General features: G+C 44.1%; 2 non-coding genes across 2 annotated transcripts; both read left to right on the plus strand.

The window, feature by feature from the left end:
- Positions 1-16,353: 16,353 nt before the first annotated feature.
- LOC138668079 (U2 spliceosomal RNA) lies at positions 16,354-16,550 on the plus strand. The gene has a single exon (XR_011319072.1). It is a non-coding gene; the product is annotated as a U2 spliceosomal RNA (small nuclear RNA).
- A 6,940-nt stretch (positions 16,551-23,490) lies between these two features.
- LOC138668069 (U2 spliceosomal RNA) lies at positions 23,491-23,680 on the plus strand. Its single transcript, XR_011319065.1, has one exon. It is a non-coding gene; the product is annotated as a U2 spliceosomal RNA (small nuclear RNA).
- Positions 23,681-24,285: the final 605 nt, after the last annotated feature.

A 24,285-nucleotide genomic window follows, 5' to 3' on the forward strand; every position in this document is an offset into this window, starting at 1 on the left:
AGACTGACCGTCACATCCAAACATAGACTAAGTGTGAACAGGTGCTGAACCTAGAGTCGCCAACTCATATATAGTCAAATAAATAAGGCAGCACACTGCAGCGCTAAAACATGCAAACATGAAACACGAAAACTGAACTGCATTACTGCACTAGAAATATGAAAAATGAGAGCGTTTAGCGCATAAAAATGGCCAACTTGCCTTTCCTCGCTGAGAATAAATGTCTCCATCTGAATGGGTACCTGTGAAACCTCTTCTAAGTGGCTACCAGGTACACATAAAATTGGCCATTTTTATGCGCTAAACGCTCTCATTTTTCATATTTCTAGTGCAGTAATGCAGTTCAATTTTCGTGTTTCATGTTTGCATGTTTTAGCGCTGCAGTGTGCTGCCTTATTTATTTGACTATATAAGAGTTGGTGACTCTAGGTTCAGCACCTGTTCACACTTAGTCTATTTTTGGATGTGAAGTCAGTCTTTTGAAATATATGATTATATGTGACTTCAGTGGAGGGGTATTCACAGTGTGATCCTCTTGGTACTCTGAGTATCGCAATTATGAGCATATATTTGTGTACAAATTTCTTCTTTATAACTCTGCTGTAGTCAGCAGCCACAATATAGGCACGTGCATGTCTCAAAAACCATGGTAATATACTATATATGTTGCTCACTGTTTGATATATAAGGATTATTTTCTCCTTGGCATCTGCTATTTGTCATATCTGGGTTTAACAAGAACTGACATACTGGATACACATACAAGAATGTGTGGTCCTAAACATGCAGGACCGAACTATGAGAGCGCAACCGCAACTCCACAAGATATAAGAGAAACCTACAAGCGAACAGGAGTAAACTCTCATGTATAAATATAGAAAAGTAAATAGAACCCTGAGTCTCAGAATAATAATATCAAAAAGTTAAATTTTATTTAGACAAGGCTCATAATAAATACAAAACATGGCTAAAAGCCTAAATACACAAAACAAGACACGAGAGCAAGGAGAAACCACATAAAAATAACTAACTGCCCAAAGAGGTATGCCCCTAAATGTTGGTGTTTATGAGAGGACAAAGGATGGGTGAATTAGGCATCCCACCACAAAAGGGCCAATATATAGGGAGCCAGCGTATGCTAACATTCCAACCCATACACTCAATATATAGCCACTCATACAACCAAACATAACAGTAGCTTACCCATGTGGGAAAGGGGAACCTCGACAGGCAGCAGGAAGGGCCCTGCTGCCTGTTGAGGTTCCCCTTTCCCACATGGGTAAGCTACTGTTATGTTTGGTTGTATGAGTGGCTATATATTGAGTGTATGGGTTGGAATGTTAGCATACGCTGGCTCCCTATATATTGGCCCTTTTGTGGTGGGATGCCTAATTCACCCATCCTTTGTCCTCTCATAAACACCAACATTTAGGGGCATACCTCTTTGGGCAGTTAGTTATTTTTATGTGGTTTCTCCTTGCTCTCGTGTCTTGTTTTGTGTATTTAGGCTTTTAGCCATGTTTTGTATTTATTATGAGCCTTGTCTAAATAAAATTTAACTTTTTGATATTATTATTCTGAGACTCAGGGTTCTATTTACTTTTCTATATTTATACATGAGAGTTTACTCCTGTTCGCTTGTAGGTTTCTCCTATTTGTCATATCTCCATTATTTGGAGATTATAAATGTGTGTACATGGGTATGTTTTATATACTGTTTTTAAATGTTTTTATGGTGTAATGCACTTTTCTAGGCCTCAATAAAGCTTTTTTCACATTGGTATTATGGCTGTGTGTGCACCTTTATTGCGCTTCTTTCCCTCTCTGTTGTTATTTGCATATTGCTTTTGGCGCATTGGTAGCACCCGGCATGTATCTTTAATGATATTGTGGTGGTGCCCGCTCGACTACTCTATTTCTCAGTGGCTTCTTTTTCCCGGTAATCTGGGCTCTGAGTGGTGGCACACCGACATATTAATATTAATATATTTATTTGGTTATTCTAATTATTTTTGTCTTTCTTTACCGGAAGTATAGTAGATAATGACGTTTGACCTAAATGCACGTGAGGCAATGTGGAACAGTCAAAATGGGGATACATTCTTTGAAACATCAGAGGTGGTCAGCTCAGACTTTAAAAAACTCACCAAGGACCTTACAGATACACATAAGGCTATTACAAAGGTCTGGTGGAACGTGCGGACACTTGAACAATATCTCAAATTATCTATCTTCCCCAGGGGATTAAGGGTGCAGATCTTCCCGGCATGGGAGGTCACCCCGAGTTTTAAAAATACCTGGGAGGAAGGACTTGCACAGTGTTCCAGGATCATTGTTAATCTTTTATTACAACATGACAAAGATTTATTATCAACATTAAAACTAAAAATTAAAAACCTGGAAACTCAGATGATGAGCTATGATCTGGTAACACAAGTGCAGCCTTTCCAGAAAAAACTTAAAGATGTCATCACTAGGGTTGAGCGACTTTTACTTTTATAGGATCGGGTCGGGTTTCACGAAACCCGACTTTTTCAAAAGTCGGGTCGAGTGAAATCGGCCGATCCTATAAAAAAGTCGGGGTCGGGGTCAGCTGAAACTCGAAACCCAATGCACTGCATTGGGTTTCCAATGGTTCCCAGGGTCTGAAGGAGATTAAACTCTCCTTCAGGCCCTGCGATCCATATTTAAGTGTAAAATAAAGAATTAAAATAAAAAATATCGCTATACTCACCCTCGGACGCGCCCTGGTACTAACCGGGAACCTTCCTTCCTTCGAATCAGTGCTTGCAGGACCTTGCGGTGACGTCGCGGCTTGTGATTGGTCGCGCGGCCGCCCATGTGACCGCTCGCGTGACCAATCACAAGCCGCGACGTCACCGCAAGGTCCTGCAAACGCTGATTCTTAGGAAGGAAGGCTGCCAGAAAGAAGCAGGGCGCGTCCGACGGTGAGTATATTCCTATTAGGTATATACTCACCCTCGGACGCGCCCTGCTTCTTTAGGAAGGAGGGCTGCCGGAAAGAAGCAGGGCGCGTCCGAGGGTGAGTATATTCCTATTAGGTATATACTCACCCTCGGACGCGCCCTGCTTCTTTCCGGCAGCCTTCCTTCGAATCAGCGCTTGCAGGACCTTGCGGTGATGTCGCATTGATGTCGCGGCTTGTGATTGGTCGCGCGAGCGGTCACATGGGTGGCCGCGCGACCAATCACAAGCCGCGACGTCACCGCGACGTCACCGCAAGGTCCTGCAAGCGCTGATTCGAAGGAAGGAAGGTTCCCGGTTAGTACCAGGGCGCGTCAGAGGGTAAGTATAGCGATATTTTTTATTTTAATTCTTTATTTTACACTTGAATATGGATTCCGATACCGATTTCCGATATTGCAAACTTATCGGAACTTGGGATCGGAATTCCGATACCAGATTCAGAAGATCGCCGACTTCATGGCCGACCCCACACAGGGGTCGGGTCGGGTTTCATGAAACCCGACTTTGCCAAAAGTTGGCGACTTCTGAAAATGGCCAACCAGTTTCGCTCAACCCTAGTCATCACCAAATTTGAACAGGAAATAGTAGCAGGAAAGAAGCTGAAATTACAGCGTGACAAACAGGATTATGAGAGAGAGACGTGGCCTATAGGTGGAAACACTCAGGCAATAGGAGACCAACATCTACATCAGCCCATACCAGCACAGGGGGAGCAGCAGAACATAGCCTGAGTGATTTTTTAGCGTCGGATACAAGCGACACAGACGGAGGACAAGGCAGGGGAAGCGTTACAAGAAACACCAGGTGACCACGCTACCAACCGACGCAAGGGCAGAGGAGGGGAAGCAGACGCCGGAAGTAACAAACAACCAACTTCAGCTTGTTAACCTTTCCACATACACATTATCTGAAGCAGAAAGGTCAGTACTCCAAAGGGGTCTCACTTTCTCCCCTATGTTGGTAACCGACAAATTTACCATCATTAAGGATCTGTACCGTTTTTGCAGAAAGATTATATTAAAGGCACTTCATCTTAAACCGGAACTTTTGCCAGATTCATCAATGGCAGTGGACAGACGGGTATTTTCGGATCTCCTGGAATTACTAAATGAGAATGATACAACACCAGGTAGGAAAAACTTTCCTCATAGGTTACCTTCAACTACCACCCCACCTCTGTCTCTTGTACCCTCAATAAAAACTTTTTTTGAGGTGATCAGGGCGGGGATACAAAAATTAACTATCAGCTAGAATAAAGAACAGAATCTATCTGTTAGAGACAGAAAGGCCTTGATGAGCCTCAAATCCAACAATGAGTTCCTGATAAAGGAGGCGGACAAGGGGGGCAACGTGGCCTTGTGGCCAATAGACATGTACCTCACCGAGGTGTCTAAACAATTGAGCAATACCAATAATTACGTAAAATTGCCCTCTGACCCCACGCAGATATTTAACAACAAATTGGAACAACTATTAGATGCGGCACTTCTGGAAGGAGTCTTTAAAAAACAGGAGAGGGATTACATATTTGTTAAAAACCAGTGGTCCCCACATTTTATCTTGTACCCAAAGTACATATGGACCTGAACTGTCCCCCCGGTAGACCTATTGTTTCGGGCATAGGGGGTTTGGGGGAAAGAGCCTGTGTCTATTTAGATTTTTATCTGCAACCAATAGTGCAAGAACTTCCCTCGTATATAAGAGATTCCACGCAACTAATAAAAAAATTGGGGGGCATCAAACTACCAGAACAGGCCTGGTTGGTGACAGCGGACGTTACCGCATTGTACACGAGCATAGCACATGATGATGGCCTGAAAGCGGTAGAATACTATTTAAGACGGGAACACTCGGTGGATCTTCCTCATGGCACGTTTCTCTTGAGCCTGCTCAAGTTTGTGTTAACACACAATTATTTCATATTTGATTTGTCATTTTATAAACAGGTGTCAGGCACCGCGATGGGTGCCCGCTGTGCTCCTTCCTTTGCCAACCTATTTATGGGTTGGTGGGAGGAGACCAGCGTGTACCCGTCGCGGGCCTTTAGAGAGAACATTTTGCATTGGTTTCGTTTCATAGATGATGTTTTTTTCATTTGGGTAGGCTCGGGGGATGGCCGTGAGGAATTTCTACGGGAGTTGAATAATAATGAATTTAATATTCACCTGACGTCCCAAATGTCCTTATCCACAGTGGACTTCTTGGACCTGAGACTCATCCGCCAAGATGACACTATCTACACGGACCTCTATCGCAAAAGCACAGCAGCAAATGGACTATTAGACTACAGGAGCTTCCACCCCCAACACTTGAAGAAAAATTTACCGACCGGACAATTTTACAGAATTCGACGCAACTGTACCCGACAGAATGATTTTGATTCACAGGCTAAGTCTCTCTCAACATGCCTAAGGGCAAGGGGATACCCCAGATCAGTTGTCACGCAAGCTTTACAACGTACTAAAGCTATTCCAAAAAACAAACTTGCTACAATCAACAAAAAAACAACCAGATAACAGCTTAAGATTCATTACGTCATTCCATAACCATTGGAACAAGGTCTCGGAATTATTTAAACAACATTGGGATATTTTGAAGACCGACCCAAAAGTGTCAGATCTTCTGCCAGTACACCCTCTACTCACAGCGAGACGAGCACCTAACCTGAGGGACTCCTTGTCCAGAAGCCATTTCGTTAGGCCAACAACAAGACTGGGAAGAGGTTGCATTCTGAGAGGAATGTACCCCTGTGGGGACTGAAACATTTGCCCACTAGTGAGTAGGGGTTCCTCTTTTACTAATCCTGGAAATGCATCCGTATACACCTTTAGAGACTACATGAACTGTAAGACATCGAATTTGGTATACGTGATCGTGTGCCCTTGTCCCAAAATATATGTGGGACAGACCACGCAAGAGCTACGAAAACGGATCCAACAGCACATTTCAAACATCAATTGTGCCAGGCAAGATATGTCTAAAGGAAAAAATATCTCTACAGTAGCTATGCATTTCTTACAGGTTCACTCCAGCAATACTCGAGACTTGAGGGTATCGGGGCTACAAAAAGTCCCGAATAACCTGCGGAAAACAGATCGACAGGGGGAACTTCTTAGATTGGAATCCCGCTGGATATTCCAGTTGGGCTCGGTCTCGCCAGGAGGCCTTAATGAGGACCTTTTATATACAGGTTTTCTAGTGCCCTAATTCCCATAGTCAGAAGTTTAATTATCTTCCTCTAGGAGGCCCTTAGCATATACGCCATTAGACAAAATGGGGGGATAAGCTGATATCTTATAGTTGGGTCATGTGATGTTTTCATACATAGAGGAACAAGTGTGATACAAGAATTCCTTTATTTGTTATTAAAAAGGAAAAAAAAGTTTCTTCTAGGGGGCGGCTTTTCTCCACATGGGGTTGGAGGGGGCCCACCCACGTATTCATGTATGACTTATCAGCGTATACATATATAAAAAGTTATTTTATCTCGCAGCGCAGTGCTAGTAGATAATTAGAGATGACCAGTCAATCAGTTTTCTTTCCCACCCAAATATAGCGTAAGTGCAGATGCACAACTCGATACTAGAGGCGGCAGCAGTTGGGCATAGACAGGGATGCAGACTTATAAGTATAGCTGCCATATGCCATCAGAGAATTAGGGCATGTATATTGGAGATAAGGATAGTCCAGGAACGGGCTACCTGCAATCTATTTCACAGCGGAGGAAACGCGCAGTGGTCTCATTTGGTTCATCAGAATACCTATTCCTCAGCGTTAGCGCTCGGATTGATTGGGAGAGCGCAGCTTGGGATATGGGTAGCCGTAGGGTATTGTTAGTTTTAGAGCATGCGCACATGGGCTGCCATCCAGGTAAGATATGCAGGAGATGGAATCCACTACACAGCGCATGCGCTACTTGCTGGCTGTATCTGTTGTTTGTTGGTATCTAGGATACCACACAGTTCAAGCGCCTTTACACAGGAAGGAACAGAAGAGCAGGGGGCTCAGAGCAGATAGATCAGCGCAGGCGCAGATGACTATTATAGTGGTTACATCGCACGGAGACCAGGAACAGGGGGTAGCGCCCTCGGTCTGATTGAGGCGTCCAATCGGAAACCATGCCAGGTGGGAGCGGTGTAAATACGGTAATCATGCACCAGCTGAGTAAGCAGCTCAGGAATTGGACGGAATTGTCTCATTGACCACATTACATGAACACAACCTGATCCAGACGGACTGTTTCATTGGGCCAATGCTTGCCGGACACAGGTGCCGACGATCATTGGCCAATTAAGTAAGTGCACTTACAATATATATACCCGACATTACCATCAGTCTAACACTTCCCCTGACGAAGCTACCGGCAGTAGCGATACGCGTAGAGAGCTAGCAGATCCCATCCCTATCAGTGAGTATTACCAATATGCTTATTTGATCTCGTGTTATGGAACTTGCATGTAGCAGATATTGCGGTGGGGACATTTTTATTGGTTATTTTTTTGCCATGTTTATATGATTATATGTGACTTCAGTGGAGGGGTATTCACAGTGTGATCCTCTTGGTACTCTGAGTATCGCAATTATCAGCATATATTTGTGTACAAATTTCTTCTTTATAACTCTGCTGTAGTCAGCAGCCGGAATATAGGCACGTGCATGTCTCAAAAACCATGGTAATATATTATATATGTTGCTCACTGTTTGATATATAAGGATTATTTTCTCCTTGGCATCTGTTATTTGTCATATCTCCATTATTTGGAGATTATAAATGTGTGTACACAGGGCCGTATTTGCCACTAGGCACTTGAGGGCACGTGCCTAGGGCGGCGGGATGCGGGGGGGCGCCCTTGAGCTAGGTTTTTTCTTATATTTTTTTTTTTTATAAAACTCCGGGGTCAAGTTTCCGCCCCCCCCCTCCTCCCTACCTACTTCCCGCCCCCCTCCCTCCCTCCCTCCCTGAAGACGTAATACTCACCTTCCTCCAGCGGTGGCTGCAACTGCGTCTCAGCGCCGTCCTGTCTTCAGCGGTCACATGGTACCGATCATTAAGGGTGATGAATATGCGCATATTCATCTCAGCTTAATTAGCGCTACCATGTGACCGCTGAAGACAGGAAGGAAGACGCTGCAGAGATGCCAGGAAGTTCTGTGCTGCGCGGTGAGAGGTAAGTATGACAGGGAAAAAAGGTGGGGAGCCGTGCACATAGGGGAGAAGGATGGGGAGCCGTGCACACAAGGGAGAAGGATGGGGAGCCGTGCACACAAGAGAGAAGGATGGGGAGCCGTGCACACAGGGGAGAAGGATGGGGAGCCGTGCACACAAGGGAGAAGGATGGGGAGCCGTGCACACAAGGCAGAAGGATGGGGAGCGGAGCTGTGCACACAGGGGAGAAGGATGGGGAGCCGTGCACACAAGGGAGAAGGATGGGGAGCCGTGCACACAAGGGAGAAGGATGGGGAGCCGTGCACACAAGGGAGAAGGATGGGGAGCCGTGCACACAGGGGAGAAGGATGGGGAGCCGTGCACACAGGGGAGAAGGATGGGGTGCCATGCACACAAGGGAGAAGGATGGGGAGCCGTGCACACAAGGGAGAAGGATGGGAAGCCGTGCACACAAGGGAGAAGGATGGGGAGCCGTGCACACAAGGGAGAATGATGGGGAGCCGTGCACACAAGGGAGAAGGATGGGGAGCCGTGCACACAAGGGAGAAGGATGGGGAGCCATGCACACAGGGGAGAAGGATGGGGAGCCGTGCACACAGGGGAGAAGGATGGGGTGCCATGCACACAGGGGAGAAGGATGGGGAGCCATGCACACAGGGGAGAAGGATGGGGAGCCATGCACACAGGGGAGAAGGATGGGGAGCCATGCACACAGGGGAGAAGCATGGGGGAGCCATGCACGCAGGGGAGAAGGATGGGGAGCCATGCACGCAGGGGAGAAGGATGGGGGAGCCATGAACGCAGGGGAGAAGGATGGGGGAGCCATGAACGCAGGGTGGGAGGATGGGGGAGCCATGCACGCAGGGGAGAAGGATGGGGGAGCCATGCACGCAGGGGAGAAGGATAGGGGAGCCATGAACGCAGGGGAAAAGGATGGGGGAGCCATGCACGCAGGGGAGAAGGATGGGGGAGCCATGAACGCAGGGTGGGAGGATGGGGGAGGCATGAACGCAGTGTGGGAGGATGGAGTATAAATACTCACACAGTGTGAGAGGACAGTGTGAAGAGGGGACCGGTATAGAATGGAGAGGTCAGTGTGAAGAGTATGTACCATAAGAGGGACAGTGTGGGGGTCATATTTTGTGCAGACAATATAGTGAGGGGCAATTTTTTATTTGGGAGCATTATAATGACACTTGTATCTTTAAGGGCGTCATGTGGAGACTTTCTGCAAAAGAGCGGCGAAGATGGAAGTCTGCAGAGACGGCTGTGGATGAGAAAAAACTCATCATGGGATCTGGACAAGATGAAGAAAAGGAGAACGGCTCCAGATGCGACGTCATCTATCAGGTACCTGGATGTAAATGTTATTTGTGATGCTAACTCTCATGTTTTTATATATGTTAGGAGATTTAAAGGGACACTGTCACCTGAATTTGGAGGGAACAATTTTCAGCCATGGAGGCGGGGTTTTTGGGTGTTTGATTCACCCTTTCCTTACCCGCTGGCTGCATGCTGGCTGCAATATTGGATTGAAGCTCATTCTCTGTCCTCCGTAGTACATACCTGCACAAGGCAATCTTGCCTTGCGCAGGCGTGTACTATGGAGGACAGAGAATGAGCTTCAATCCAATATTGCAGCCAGCATGCAGCCAGCGGGTAAGGAAAGGGTGAATCAAACACCCGAAAACCCCGCCCCTATGGCTGAAAATTGTTCCCTCCAAATTCAGGTGACAGAGTCCCTTTAAAGGGGATGTCCAGGCTTGTGATGAGTCTGCAGTCATTCTTTGTGACTGCAGACTTCTGAATTCTCACAGTGCACACTGCACGCTGTCAGGATTCTCTCATGCTGGGGATTTACATTAATGCGATCACGTGCTGACTAGACATGTGTGACCTCCGTCAATGAAAATGAACTGAGCGAGGCCGGGCACATCTAGTCGGAATGTGGTCAGAAATATACAAATCATATACTTGTGCTGACATGACCGTCCACCGGCAAGGGAGAATCCTAAAAGTGCAGTGCATGCGTTGTGAGAATTCAGAAGCTGCGATGTCAGGATTCAGCTCTGCAAGTTCCAGTAGTCGTCACATGGACACGTCACTCATATGCGATTTTCAGACTTAGAGTATGTGTCTACGTTCAGGATTGCATCAGGATTTGGTCAGGATTTTTCATCAGTATTTGTAGCCAAAACCAGGAGTGGGTGATAAATGCAGAAGTGGAGCATATGTTTCTATTATACTTTTCCTCTAACTGTTCCACTCCTGGTTTTGGCTTAAAATACTGATGAAAAATCCTGACCAAATCCTGATGCAATCCTGAACGTGGACACATACTCTTATGGTCCTGCGACAACGAGCTTCTCTTCTGCTTCTCTTAGTTTTTCACTGAACATTGAGAGCATTAGGGAGAGGAGCTCGTGGGCACATGACTGAGTGTGCAAATCACATATGTCCTTGGCGGAGGGGGGGCACCAAAATGAATTCTTTCCCCGGGTGCCAGAAACCCTAGATACACCTCTGCTGGTATGCTACTGCGAGCGGCGATTACCGGGTCCGGTGGAGGGAGGTCTGTGCACAGGCAGTGAGGCAGGGACTGAGGGTGTGCACAGAGAGGATGGAGACCTGGAGACTGCCCATCCCAGTCTACGCCGTAGCCTAGAGCCCTCATTATCATAGGAATATGTCAGTTAATAAATTGCTTTTCTGAAGCTTTATAGTGTAGTTATAGGTCAGGGAGGGTTGGATAGGGATGAGCTATCAAGGTGCAGGGACAGGTAGTGATGGCTACTTGCGAACATGTGCGGCAATTGCGGTTTTGCACTTACGATGATACATAAAACACTGCTAACAGTGTTTTTTCTCATTGCTGCAAGTACCCCATTTGCCGGATGGCGGCAAAACCGCAAGTGCCGCACATGTCTGTAAGTCCCATAGGGAATGAATGAGGCCGAACGCAGTGTTGCCGTAAGTGATCCATTACGCGGCAGATGCGGAAAAACTGTCGGATCTGCTGCAAAAGGCGACTTTCACATCAGCGATTTATGGCAAAGTCACTGCCGATAGTGTCATACTCATCAAAGGGGGAGGCAGCACTAAAAGTGCCTAGGGCAGCAGAAACTCTAAATACGGCCCTGTGTGTACACGGGTATGTTTTATATAATGTTTTTAAATGTTTTTATGGTGTAATGCACTTTACTAGGCCTCAATAAAGCTTTTTTCACATTGGTATTATGGCTGTGTGTGCACCTTCATTGCGCTTCTTTCCCTCTCTTGTTACTTGGATTTTGCATTGATGTCGCGCAGGAGAAGAGGATGCATTTCTCGCTGGGATATCTGGTAAATATGATCCTTTATGACACGCTGAAGGTGAAGAAGGAGGACATTGTCTGCCTGCAGGAGTTCAGGAAGGATGGACGGTATGTACTGATTTTCTCATCAGCTGGAGCCTGCCAGAACTTATATAGAGCACTGAGAGACCATGCTGATAATGCCCTACTCACAGGACTGACATTTACTGTCCTTTATTCTAGAGGGGACATACCCCTAGTAGTTTTCATGCACAATCCCTTTGTGCCCCTGGAGGAAATAGTGAAATTCCTAAAAAGACATTGTTCCTATGTCCAGTACGCCCACAGAGTCATCAGCATGGAGTCTGGGCTCTGGACTGGGAAGCATAAGTTCTTTGTCCGTTTTGGTGTGGACCCTCAGGGCCCTGGGGGGATCCATTATCCCCCTCTTCTCTATTGGGAGGGATAGTGGGTACTTGTTTTTCCCTGAAGCCCCCTTCTACTGCAGGAGATGTAATGTGTATGGACACATTGTGGATAACTGCCCCACTGCAATGCTCTGCAGAAAGTGTAACTTACCTGGACATTATGCTAAAGACTGCCCCAACCCCATAGTGTGTAATGGCTGTGGGGAGGCAGGACATATGTACAGGGATTGTAGGGCAAACAGTGCTGCTGGAGCCAGGCTGTATGCCCAGGTAGCGTCTGCCAGCCCTACAGTCTCTGGTGGCAATGCTCTGCAGGAACGCCGACCTCATGGCAAAGCAGGAGCCATTATTACTGAGAGGAAAATCTCCCCCACAGCTGCAGGTAATCAGCTTCCCTCAGGTAATCAGCAGCCAGCTGTGTGTGACTCACCCAGAGCTCCAGACACTGAGGGGAGAGCGGGGGGCGTGGCTACAGAGGCTGAGGAATCTGTGACTGCACAGGAGGTGTCAAAGGGGCGGAGCTAGAAACGGAGCTCAGCTCCCAGCTCCCAGGACATCTCTCTGCCTGCGGGGAGGGAGACATGGAGGTGTCACTGAATAAAACACCTCACTGGGACACAATGCAGACAGAGGAGGAGGAGGAGGATGGCAGTGACAGTGAGTGTGAAGGAGCAGGGGGACTTCACAGCAGCAGTGAGGCCAGCACATGAAGCCAGTGGCCAAGCTGTGAAGAAGCCCCGCCTGGCATACCATTATGCAGATGAGAACAGTGCAAGTCCCATCAGTGACAGGGAGTACCCTGACATCAGCTTCTCCCCTGACATGGCTTTTTTAGAGGGGGTTCCTTCTCCCAGCTGTTACCAGTCCGCCTGCCTGCCTCCAGAAGGACAAGGCTGACACAGAAGTGGTGGGTATGTAAAAACTTACATAAAAAAGTGCTGATATGGCTGCCAAAGCTGCACTTAATGTCGTATCCCTGAATGTGAGGCAGATAAAATCTAAAGGACGCAGGTCTACTGTGCTGAAATATCTGAAAAATCTGGGAGCCGACATTTACTGCCTGCAGGAGTGCGGATTATCGGAAGTTCCGAATGATCAGGACTGGCCTCATGGACAGCACATATGGTCTGGGTCACATGTAAATAAAAATGATGGTGTGGGGATCCTGCTGGGGAACAAGCAGTACTGTATGGACAGTTATACAGTGGTGGAGGTGGGGCGGTGTGTTATAGCTGTAATTAGCTATAGGGGGCTGCGGGTCAGAGTGGTGAATGTATATAGTCCTACCGCAAAGGAAGAGCGTCTTGCTCTGTTAGAGAAATTAGCTTTATTTCTACCAGGAAAGATTCCTGCAATTTTTGTTGGTGACTTTAATTGTGTCACAGATGATACCGGTAATGTAACCGGGAAAAAATTCTCATTTAATTTTTCTTTTTTATTTGCCGCAATGGTAAGTTCAGACAATCCTCCACCTACATATAAGGCAGACAGAGGGGGGATTGAGTCAAGAATTGACAGGATGTTTTGTTCCAAAAATCTGGAGTGTATTAATTTTAAACAAGGTTCTGTCCCCTTTTCAGACCACGAGTACTTGAGGGGTCTGTTCCAAGAGAAGGGGAGGTTTGTGCATGGCAGGGGTGTATGGAAGCTGAATGTGAGGCTGCTGGAGGATGAAAGAGTGATGAGTGATTTTAAGAAGTATGAAAGATGGGGATACTGTAAAAATAGGTTTGCATGCGTGTTGGAATGGTGGGATTGGGTAAAGCAGGAAATTAAAAAATTCTTCAGAAAATGGGGCTATAAAAAAGCTGCCATGTATAGAAATAAATTCAAAGATTTAAATATGCGGATTGAATGGCTGAGAAAATGCAGTATGTCTGGGATTGATGTGAATGACCTATTAGTGGAAGCAAAAAATGAGCTAAAACGTCTGATTGAGAGAAAGGGAAAAGAAATTATGTACAGGACAAAAATAGAACATCTGGATAAAAATGAAAAATGTACCAGATATTTCTTCAAAAAAAGAATGGGAAAAAAACGGACATGGATGAGTTATTGGATGAGAATGATGAGAGTGTAACTGGGGAGGGGGTGATGAAGGAGGTAAAGGGTTTCTATGGCAGACTATACGACAAAAAATGGATTGACTCTGGATTGATGACTGAGGTGTTAGACGGTATGGAGAAAAAATTAGGTAAGGATGAATGTGAGGACCTGTGTGATGATGTGATTCTGGATGAGGTAATTAAGGTGGTGTTTAGTGCTCAGAAAAATAAAACGCCAGGGAAAGATGGATTACCAATAGAATTGTATGTGAAAACGTGGGAGTGCATGGGTGCGGATCTGACTGAAGTATGCAAGTATATGTGGGAGAATGGAGAACTGTGTGAATCAATGAAGGAAGGTGTGGTTGTGCTCATCTATAAAAAAGGGGAAAGGAAAAAATTGGGGAATTGGAGGCCAATTACACTGCTAAATTCGGACTATAAAGTCTATAGTAAAATACTAGCGAATCGTATGCGTGAAGTAATTGGTAAAGTTGTGGAAGATGACCAAGTATGTGCTGTGCCTGGGAGATGTATAAATGATAACTTGATGTTGTTGAGAGATATACTGGGTGACTGCAAAGATAGGAAGCAGAAGTGTATGGTGTTGGCTTTGGATTTTGAGAAAGCTTTCGATAGAGTGTCACATGTGTTTATATTCGAAGTGCTGAAAAAAATGGGTTTCCCTAAAAAAATCTTAGATGGTGTGAGATGTCTGTATGAGATGTCTGTATGAGGTGTCGAGTGAAATTTTAGTGAATGGATGGTTGAGTGATAAATTCCTGATCAGGTCAGGAGTCAGACAGGGGTGCCCTATGTCCCCTGTATTGTTTATCAGTGTGATTGAGCCATTGTTATGTATGATTAGAAGAGAAAAACTCATAAGAGGAATGTTAGTACCTGGAAGTAAAGGAATGAATGCTAAAGTACTGGGATATATGGATGATGTGGTGATTGTGAGTGAGAGTATTGCGTCAATGAGTAGAGTGAAATTATTATTGGATTTTTTCTGTGGTGCGTCTGCTTTTAGGGTGAATTGGGATAAATGTTGTTTTAAATGTTTTGGCGATAGTACAATTAGGATGGACGGTGTGACATGTATAGAAGGACCAATAAAGGTGCTGGGTGAATGGTTTAATGAGGATCTAAGGGGTACAGAAAGCTGGGATGAGTGTGGTTCACGAATAGAGAAAAAGTTGAATTTTTGGCGTATGCGTTACCTGACATTGAATGGGAAGGTACTCATAATTAAGGCAGTGATACTGCCCATTTTACTGTATGTGGCTGGAGTTTTTCCATCTCCATACAAAAAAATAAAAAGAGTACAAAAATTAATATTTACATTCTTTTGGGGAAGTAAAATGGAAAAATTAAAAAGAGAACACCTATATAAAACATGTGAGAATGGTGGTATGGGTTTTCCAGACATTGAAATTTTTTTGAGCCTCAATTATATCAAAACAGTGGTAGTCTTAATGGAAAAAAGAAATAAAGGGGCGTATATGGTACGATATATGGCTGGATGGATGTTGTATGGGTTATGTTGGGTGAAAAGAGATGGAAGCGTGCCTGTCGCATTTAAGTGTCCTGTGTGGTATGACGTGATTGAGAGGTTTATTAGGAAGAATGATCTGTTGGCCGTGTCTATGAATGAGTTTAAGAAACCAAAAGAAGTTAAGAAAAAAATGAGAGCAAATGAGATTGAATGTAACATCAGCGATTTGAGGTTCAATGAGGTATTGGATACATGGAAAAAGTTGGGTACATGTGGAATGTCAAATAAACAGAAGGATGTAGTATGGATGGCCATGCATGATATACTGCCTGTAAGAGAGGTGCAAAAAAGAAGGGATTTGATAAGAACGAATGTATGTCCGAGAGATGGGTGCGGTGCGAGCGAAACTGTGAGACGTGATGTGGGACTGTGATTATGCGTATAGTGTGTGGAAAGGTGTGGGTGGTCTATGTAAAGAACTAGCAGGTGTGAATTACATTAATTGGAGGGTAGCAATGTTTGGAATGGGGGCATGTGGTAAGATGAATAATAGAATTTTATGGCTGATAATGGTATGTGTAATGGAAAGCTTATGGGATGTGAGAAATTTGGGATTATTCAAAAGAAAAATGATTCCTGTAAATGATTGTATAAGGATAATACTATCTAGGCTATATGTGATGTACAAATGGGACAAGAGTAGAGGTGGTGAAGGATTGGACGCTGAAGGCATCTGGAAGGTCATGAAATGGCATTATCTGGTGAAGTACCAGTAGCTCCAGGACCCTAGTGAGTGCTTTATTGTTATTATACATGTTATTTCTGTTCCTGTTTTTGGAAATTTTTTTGAGTAAAAAAAAAAATAAAAATAAAGAATAACCATGATGATGAGTTATATTTAAGCAACAACAATGAGTTTTTTTTGGAAGACTTACATACTGTTGTTTATAAAACAACCTGAATGGTTTAAAAAAAAAAAAATCTGTTCTTATCAGTTTAATATCTGATACGTCCCCTATTTGGGGACCATATATTAAATGGATTTTTAGAACAGGGAGCTGGAAATGGAGCTTGCTCTGTCCACTCCACGCATTGACCCGTTATTGCAGTATCTCCGGGAACAGTGCACCCCTTCTCTGATCCGGTTTCCAAAAACAGATTGAATTGAATTGAAATCAGCTCAGCAAGTTGTCATTTAACCCTTTCTGAGAATTCTTTTCAGGGTCAAAGAAGCACGTTTCAGATGGCAAATGTAGCAATTTGCTCAATTTCACTGGACCATTTGCAACATTTCCTGTGCCTTGCTTTCACTTATGCATGTTCAGCATTGGATTGCATCCAATATGCAATCTATCTATCTATCTATCTATCTATCTATCTATCTATCTTTGCTGGTTGCAACAGGTGTGTTAAGATGTAGGCCCGAATGAGGCCTTTGTAACAGTCTTGCTAATATATAGTGCCATCTACAAAATTAGGCCCCCGCTGTCTGGCAGTATTAAGTGTTTAAATTGAAGTATCCTACGAGTTCTTCGGCCATACATACTACATTTGTGACCGACCGCATGCATGATTTCCTTTGTAAAACATTGGCTCCCTCTTGTGGACCACTGACTTTTAATTATGTGGTGTATGATATGTATTTAACTAAAAAAGGAAAAATGGGGTCTGTGATGATCTGGAATATGCTAGTCTTGTCTATCTTGTCTTGTACTGTGCGAGTAGTATTCTAATGCTTTTGACCAATCAGGTCAGTAGATAGAATCTGTGCACGGAACCTTCACCGGTTGTCACAATGGGGCCTTTAGCCATTGACTCCGGAACTCTCACGTGTCACAATGGGCTCTGGGCCTATCTAAGGCAGAGTAAAATGGCGCCATCTTCAGTCTGCTGCTGTAACAGCAGCAGACCACATGGTAGGGGGGGTCTGTGCCCAGCTTCAGGGGAGCTGGGAAGACAACCGCTAGCCTGTCTGGTTTTTGAATGACACTCTCGCTCTGCCTGTTTCTTAAATAGGCCTCCTTACCTTGACAAGTCAGCTGGTATGTCACTCTCCATCAGGAGAAACGTTACCCCTTAGACCCCAGTCCAGTGCCTCTCACCTAGCCAAATCAGTCCTCTTGCTTCGCACTGACGAGGGCCAAGAGCCCCAAACACCGTGTCTGCGAATTGAGATACTGATTTGGCTTTAATCCTAAGTCATATTGCACGACTCGTTAATGAGTTGATTGTGACTTGTAGGATCGCTACTTACAACAGGTGCTTGCTGCTATAGAGTTAAAGTCCTCATTTTTTTTTAAAGGGGCAATTTGCATATTTGCACTAATAGTTGCACTCTTTAGCGCAAAAGGGATGGAGGGTGTGTTCAAATAGGCGGAGTTATGCAGATTAGGCGGAGTTATGCAGATTTTAAAAAAAAAACGCGTTGGGCCCAACTTGAACACACCCCCACACACCTCCACACACACCCCACACACACCAGAACTGCCATTTGAGAAGGCATCCAGAGTTTAGAAAAAAATGTCTTCCCCTGGGCAATCTTTTGGGCTCTCTCCACAGTGGTTCCTGGTTGTAGGCCATGGTGCGTCCGGAGTGGCAAACCATTACAGGCTATCGCTTCTCGGCCTTTTGGCTAAGATCAAGTGTAGTGGCTTCACGGTTGCTGTACTTGGTCTGGTCTGGGGTACCCGGTTCGTCGGCCTTGGGGGATTGTTCTTACTTAACGGTGGGGACTTCACCCCCTTGCTGCTATAGGTGTCCGGCTTAGCCCCCAGACAACGAGGAGTGATCGCGTCTTGTTTTCAGGGCGACCTGAATAATAAGGGCGTTCCTTTTGCTGAGCATTAAATCGCTTAGTGGACAGAGTACGTTCTTGGGGTACCCCCTTCTCGGTCTTGGGACGGGTCTTGCCTTTGGTGGGATTCTGTCCCTTGTTACTATAGGGAAGGGGCTTAGTCCCTGAGGGCCAAAAATGCCATTCTCTTTTAGATTTGCGGTGGGGGAGACTCCTCTGCGACAATCCATTAGAATCGAGGTGGATGAATGCTAGCGTCATGAAAAGAACCTGCACTATATTGTGAATGAGGTTCTTTTCGGGTTCTTCCTCCTAGAGAGAAATAAAATCCTGTGTCTGTACGACCAGGAGTTCCGTGGCCGATATACCATCTCGTTTACGGCCAAATCATGCTGTGAAAACATCCATGCAGCATTGTTGGTTGCGGACAAGGACAGTAACGTACTGAATGGACTAAGGTTCGACTTTCTGTATGGCGAAGAAGAAGTACCATTGGTGCTCTTCATGTACAGTCCATTTGTCTCCGAGGGCGATATCGAAACCTTTTTGAGGCGTTACTGCAAGTCAGTGCGCTTCTCACATGAGATCCTCAACTCCCAACGCTTCTGGAATGGGAAGAGGAAATATCTTGTGAAATTCCATATGGAACGTGTTACTATTGGGGGCTTATGCCATCCGCCTGCCAATTTCGCAATTGGTAGTGTCAGGGGCTTCCTACGCTACCCAGGAATGCCCTTGCGCTGCCGAAATTGCCAAGAATATGGGCATACTCGAGAAAGTTGCGCAAACGCTCATGTAGTCCTCTGTAATAAATGCGGTAAGAGTGGGCACACCTCCGCCATGTGTGACTCTGATATCGTATGCAATCTATGTGGGAAGGCCGGTCACGCCTTCAAAAATTGTCCGAGCAAAAGGACAAGAGCTGATGGTCCGTCTAACTCAGGCCAACTGACTATCAAAAATGTCACCGAAGGGAGTATGGCGATACCTGCCCCTGGACCTGGGTTGGCGCACGCTGACGGGTCCGGACCAGGCCCTTCTGTAGTCCCGCCGGAAAACTTGCCGGTGGATTCTCGGAGGGATGGTCGTAGGGGCTCCTTAAATCCTCCTGGGGATTTCTCAAATATAGAATTGATCGATGTAGTGGCTCTAGATGTCGCAGTCGCCCAGAGTCAAAAGGAGATAAAGCCCTCGTTCAGCATGAATGCACCCCCGGCATTGTGCGGAGCCGGGGAGTCGTGTAGTACCCCGATGGAAAAGGAAAATCCCAGTTTCGCCCTACCGTTAACGGGAAGCTCGGGTAAAGGCAAGCAGGGTACAAATCTTAAACGATCAGTCAGTGTGGAAAACCAGAGGGAAACCTCTAGGGCGCGAAATAAAAAAGATCCTGATAAGACCTCATCGGGTCGTAATCCATGTACCAGGAGTCGCAGTAACTCCTTGACCAGATCGAGAGCAGAGGATGAACAGAGGGATGACATCATAGACCAGACCTCCAATATGGCAGCAGACCAGACTTCCATGATGACAGCAAATGTAAATGAACCAGAGGATATGGACTCCACACAGCATCTGAAAAGACAGAGAGATGAGGTAAAGCAGCCTAAGGTTCAGAGGAAATTTGGATGTCGAAGTACTGGAGAGGAGCCTAGAGAGGATGTCGCCTTTCTTCCTGCCTCAGATCCAAGTAATATTCAACAAATCCTGACCCCTGGAGAGGTGGTAGAGATGCCGGAAATCGGTTCTTTTTCTACACTAAGTTCTGATTCCTCTTAAATGTCTGCTCCCATAAAGATTGCCTCACTAAATGTGAGGTCCCTAAAGAGCCCTATACGCAGGGCTGCTTTATTCTCTTATTTAGAGACACTTGACTTTGATCTGTTTTTCTTACAAGAATGTGGCATACAGTGCAGTCTAAATTACAAGGACATAAAAGAAGATTGGACACTGGGCACTTCTGTGTGGTCTGGTGCCAATGACTGCCGAGCTGCCGGAATTGGACTACTCTGCCGTGGACATTCTATCATCATTGAGTCCGTGACTGAGATTATGCCGGGTAGAGCTATCTTAGTCCATCTTAGTTTCAAAGGACTTCCTTTGCGTATATTGAATGTATATGCCCCTCCTGGAAAGCAAGAGAGAGCTGAATTATTTGATATCTTGCCTTTATTTTGTGTTGGGTCAACCCCCCTGTTGGTTGGAGGAGACTTCAATTGCAAGCAGGAGGGGGAATGTTGACAGGGTGGTGATGTGAACCGTAAGGACCGTACCACCTATCTATTAAAAAGTTTGATTGATGATTTTAAGTTGCAAGATTGTTGGAAGGTGCTCATGCCGGCGGACCCGGGGGTTACATGGTCCAATGGGAGAGTTTCTTCTAGGATTGATTTTATGTTTGCTTCAACTGGTTTTAAGGCCCATAAATGCTCTCTTTTATCTAATTTATTTTCAGATCATAAGGTTTTATCTGTGGAGCTGGAGCTGGAGGGGGAACAAAAAATCTCAAAGGGATCATGGAGATTAAATACAACACTCCTAGAGGACCCTGAGATTCAGGAAAGGTTTGTACACGTGTACCAACACTGGCAATCCAAAAGAGACCCCAGAGCCTCTATGCTAGGGTGGTGGGAGAGGATAAAACCTAAAATTAAATTTTTCTTTATTAAGGAAGGAAAAAATAAAGCTAAACAGAAAAAGCAGTGGTTCTATGTTTTAAATATGAGATTACAGGTACTTTTTAAACTAAAAGATGTTGGAGTTGATGTAGATGATGATATTGCAAATTTGAAGTCTGAAATAAAAAGTGCCCTGGATGAGAAAGGAAAACAAATAATTTTTAACTCCCATGTACAGCATCTGGAGGAAGGAGAAAAATGTTCCCGTTTCTTCTTCAAAAAGGTAATGGGGAGGAGGGACGCAATTTTAAATCTGGAGGGTGAAACTAATACTGTGAGAATGTTAGATAAAGCTTTTTATTTTTATCAACATCTTTTTAATAACAAAGTGATAGATCCTTCCTTTTTAGATTATGCTATTAATTCCCTTGATTTTAAGTTGGATTTTTTAGACCAAAGTATTTTATCCAGTGATCTCACCAGTGAGGAACTTTTACAGAGCTTCAAAAGCTTCTCCAATGGGAAAGCTCCCGGTGAGGATGGTTTACCAATTAAGTTTTATCTGACTTTTGGGGGGATTTTAAAGGAGGATTTGTTTTTATTGTTCAAAGAAGCTTTTAATACCAAGGAATTACCCCCTTCTTGGAGGAGAGGTTTGGTGTCTATAATATACAAAAAAGGAGACAGGAGCCAACTTAAAAATTGGCGGCCTATTACACTTTTAAATATTGATTATAAAATTTTAGCCAAACTCATTGCACTCCGTTTAAAACCTTTTATTTCAAAATTAATTCACCCTAACCAAGTGTGTGGAGTCCCCGGTAGAACGATAGCTGAGCCACTTAATATAATTAGAGATACTATATGGTATTTTAAAGAGAGAGGTCAAGGTCTTGCCATTTTATCTTTGGATTTCGAAAAAGCATTTGACAGGGTATCACATGATTTCCTTTTTATGGTTCTTAAAAAAATGGCGTTTCCAGAGAAAATTTTAACCCGCATCATGCTTTTATACAATTCCTGTTTTAGTCAAATCTCTATAAATGGGTTTTTAACAAAGGGAGTTCCTCTGCTGTCTGGGGTAAAACAGGGGTGTCCTCTGTCTCCACTACTCTTTATCTGTGCGATGGAACCACTGCTAACTTTATTAAGAAAAGATAAAGTAATTAAAGGGGTACCTATTCCTGGAGGAAGGGGTATGCAGGTTAAAGTCCTAAGTTACATGGATGATGTCACCATATTATGCCCAGATTCCACATCCCTCAGAAGGGTATTGAGAAATACTCAATTCTTCTGTGAAGCCTCTGGTTTTAAACTAAATGTGGACAAAAGTGATTGTTTTAATGTATGTAGATGGGACTCTTCTTTGACCCCTGGGATAGTGATTCAAACGAATCAGATAAAAATTTTAGGTATTGTTTTTAACCAAGCCAATGAAGGTACCCCTAATTGGGACTCTGCTATAGACAAATTAGAGAAAAAGATCTCTCTGGAAATTAAGGAACCTCAGTATGGAAGGGAAAATTTTAATTATCAAGGCTGTTTTAATTTCCATTATGTTGTATGTTGCAATGGTTTTTCCCCCTTCCAATCTACAGATTAAAAAAGTAACTAGAATTGTTTTTATGTTTTTATGGGGTTCCAAAATGTTAAAATTAAAAAGAGTTTTGATGTATAAAGACAAAATTAATGGGGGTAAAGATGTTCCCAATTTTTTTACTTTCTTTTATATAAAATATTTCTGTTTCTGTTTTAAAGTTTTTAAATCTGATGGCATTTTTAGTTATTTTTTAAAATATGCAGCAGGAATGATTTTTAAAAGATGGTTCCGTTTACCTTTGGATTCTCCTGTGCTCCTATGTCCTCCTAAACAGTATGTGATACTTGAGAAAACGGTCAGACAGTTAGGTCTCCAGGAGTTGGAACCTGACATATTGGGAGATCAGAGGAAGGTATCAATGGCTTGTAGGCATTCGGAGGATACAATTCCTGTCTCCAATTTTTCACAGGCAAGGTCCAAGACGGAGTGGCGAAATGTGTACGGGAAATACCTAGCAAATGTGCACAAGGACCTTGCCTGGGCAATTGTCCACCAGTGCCTCCCTACTCGCGAGTTCCAACATAGGCGAGGGCTGGTGGCAAGGGCCAAATGTCCAAGAGTAACATGCTGCGAGAACGAGTCTGTACTGCATCTCATGTGGAACTGTCCATTTGCACAGGAGGTATGGAGAAAGGTAGGGCCACTATTAAAATGGGCATGTGGCCTGAGAGATTTTAACCATATTTATGTCTTGTACGGTCTTTTTAAGTGCCCAAATCTTAAACAATTCAGAGTGGCCTGGATAATTATTAATTGTTTTAAAAATGCCATGTGGAAAGTCAGAAATATTTTACTTTTTAAACGTGATTTTATTGATTCAGCTAATTGTATAAAAATTGCTCTAAGTGAAATGTATATCTATTATCTTAGAGATAAAAAACTGTATGGTGCAAAAGAAGCTGCTTCAATGTGGTGTATACAATTATGGAACACAATTGTTTGATTGTTTTTATATTTGTGTTTTTATATTTGTGTTTTGTTTTTTTAAATGTCTTGGTATTTCTGTATTTTAGGTGTATTATCCATTATAATGTTTCAAATGTTCCTTTTTATTTTTGTAATGTGTTATCTTTGTGAACAATAAAATTATGTTGAAACCTTATCTGTTCTTATCAGTTTAATATCTGATACGTCCCCTATTTGGGGACCATATATTAAATGGATTTTTAGAACAGGGAGCTGGAAGTGGAGCTTGCTCTGTCCACTCCACGCATTGACCCGTTATTGCAGTATCTCCGGGAACAGTGCACCTCTTCTCTGATCCGGTTTCCAAAAACAGATTGAATTGAATTGAAATCAGCTCAGCACAGCAAGTTGTCATTTAACCCTTTCTGAGAATTCTTTTCAGGGTCAAAGAAGCACGTTTCAGATGGCAAATGTAGCAATTTGCTCAATTTCACTGGACCATTTGCAACATTTCCTGTGCCTTGCTTTCACTTATGCATGTTCAGCACTGGATTGCATCCAATATGCAATCAATCAATCAATCAATCAATTAATCTATCTATCTTTGCTGGTTGCAACAGGTGTGTTAAGATGTAGGCCCGAATGAGGCCTTTGTAACAGTGTTGCTAATATATAGTGCCATCTACAAAATTAGGCCCCCGCTGTCTGTCAGTATTAAGTGTTTAAATTGAAGTATCCTACGAGTAGTTCGGCCATACATACTACATTTGTGACCGACCGCATGCATGATTTCCTTTGTAAAACATTGGCTCCCTCTTGTGGACCACTGACTTTTAATTATGTGGTGTATGATATGTATTTAACTAAAAAAGGAAAAATGGGGTCTGTGATGATCTGGAATATGCTAGTCTTGTCTATCTTGTCTTGTACTGTGCGAGTAGTATTCTAATGCTT

Source organism: Ranitomeya imitator, chromosome 2, assembly GCF_032444005.1.
Source record: "Ranitomeya imitator isolate aRanImi1 chromosome 2, aRanImi1.pri, whole genome shotgun sequence".
Classification (NCBI taxonomy): Eukaryota; Metazoa; Chordata; class Amphibia; order Anura; family Dendrobatidae; genus Ranitomeya; species Ranitomeya imitator.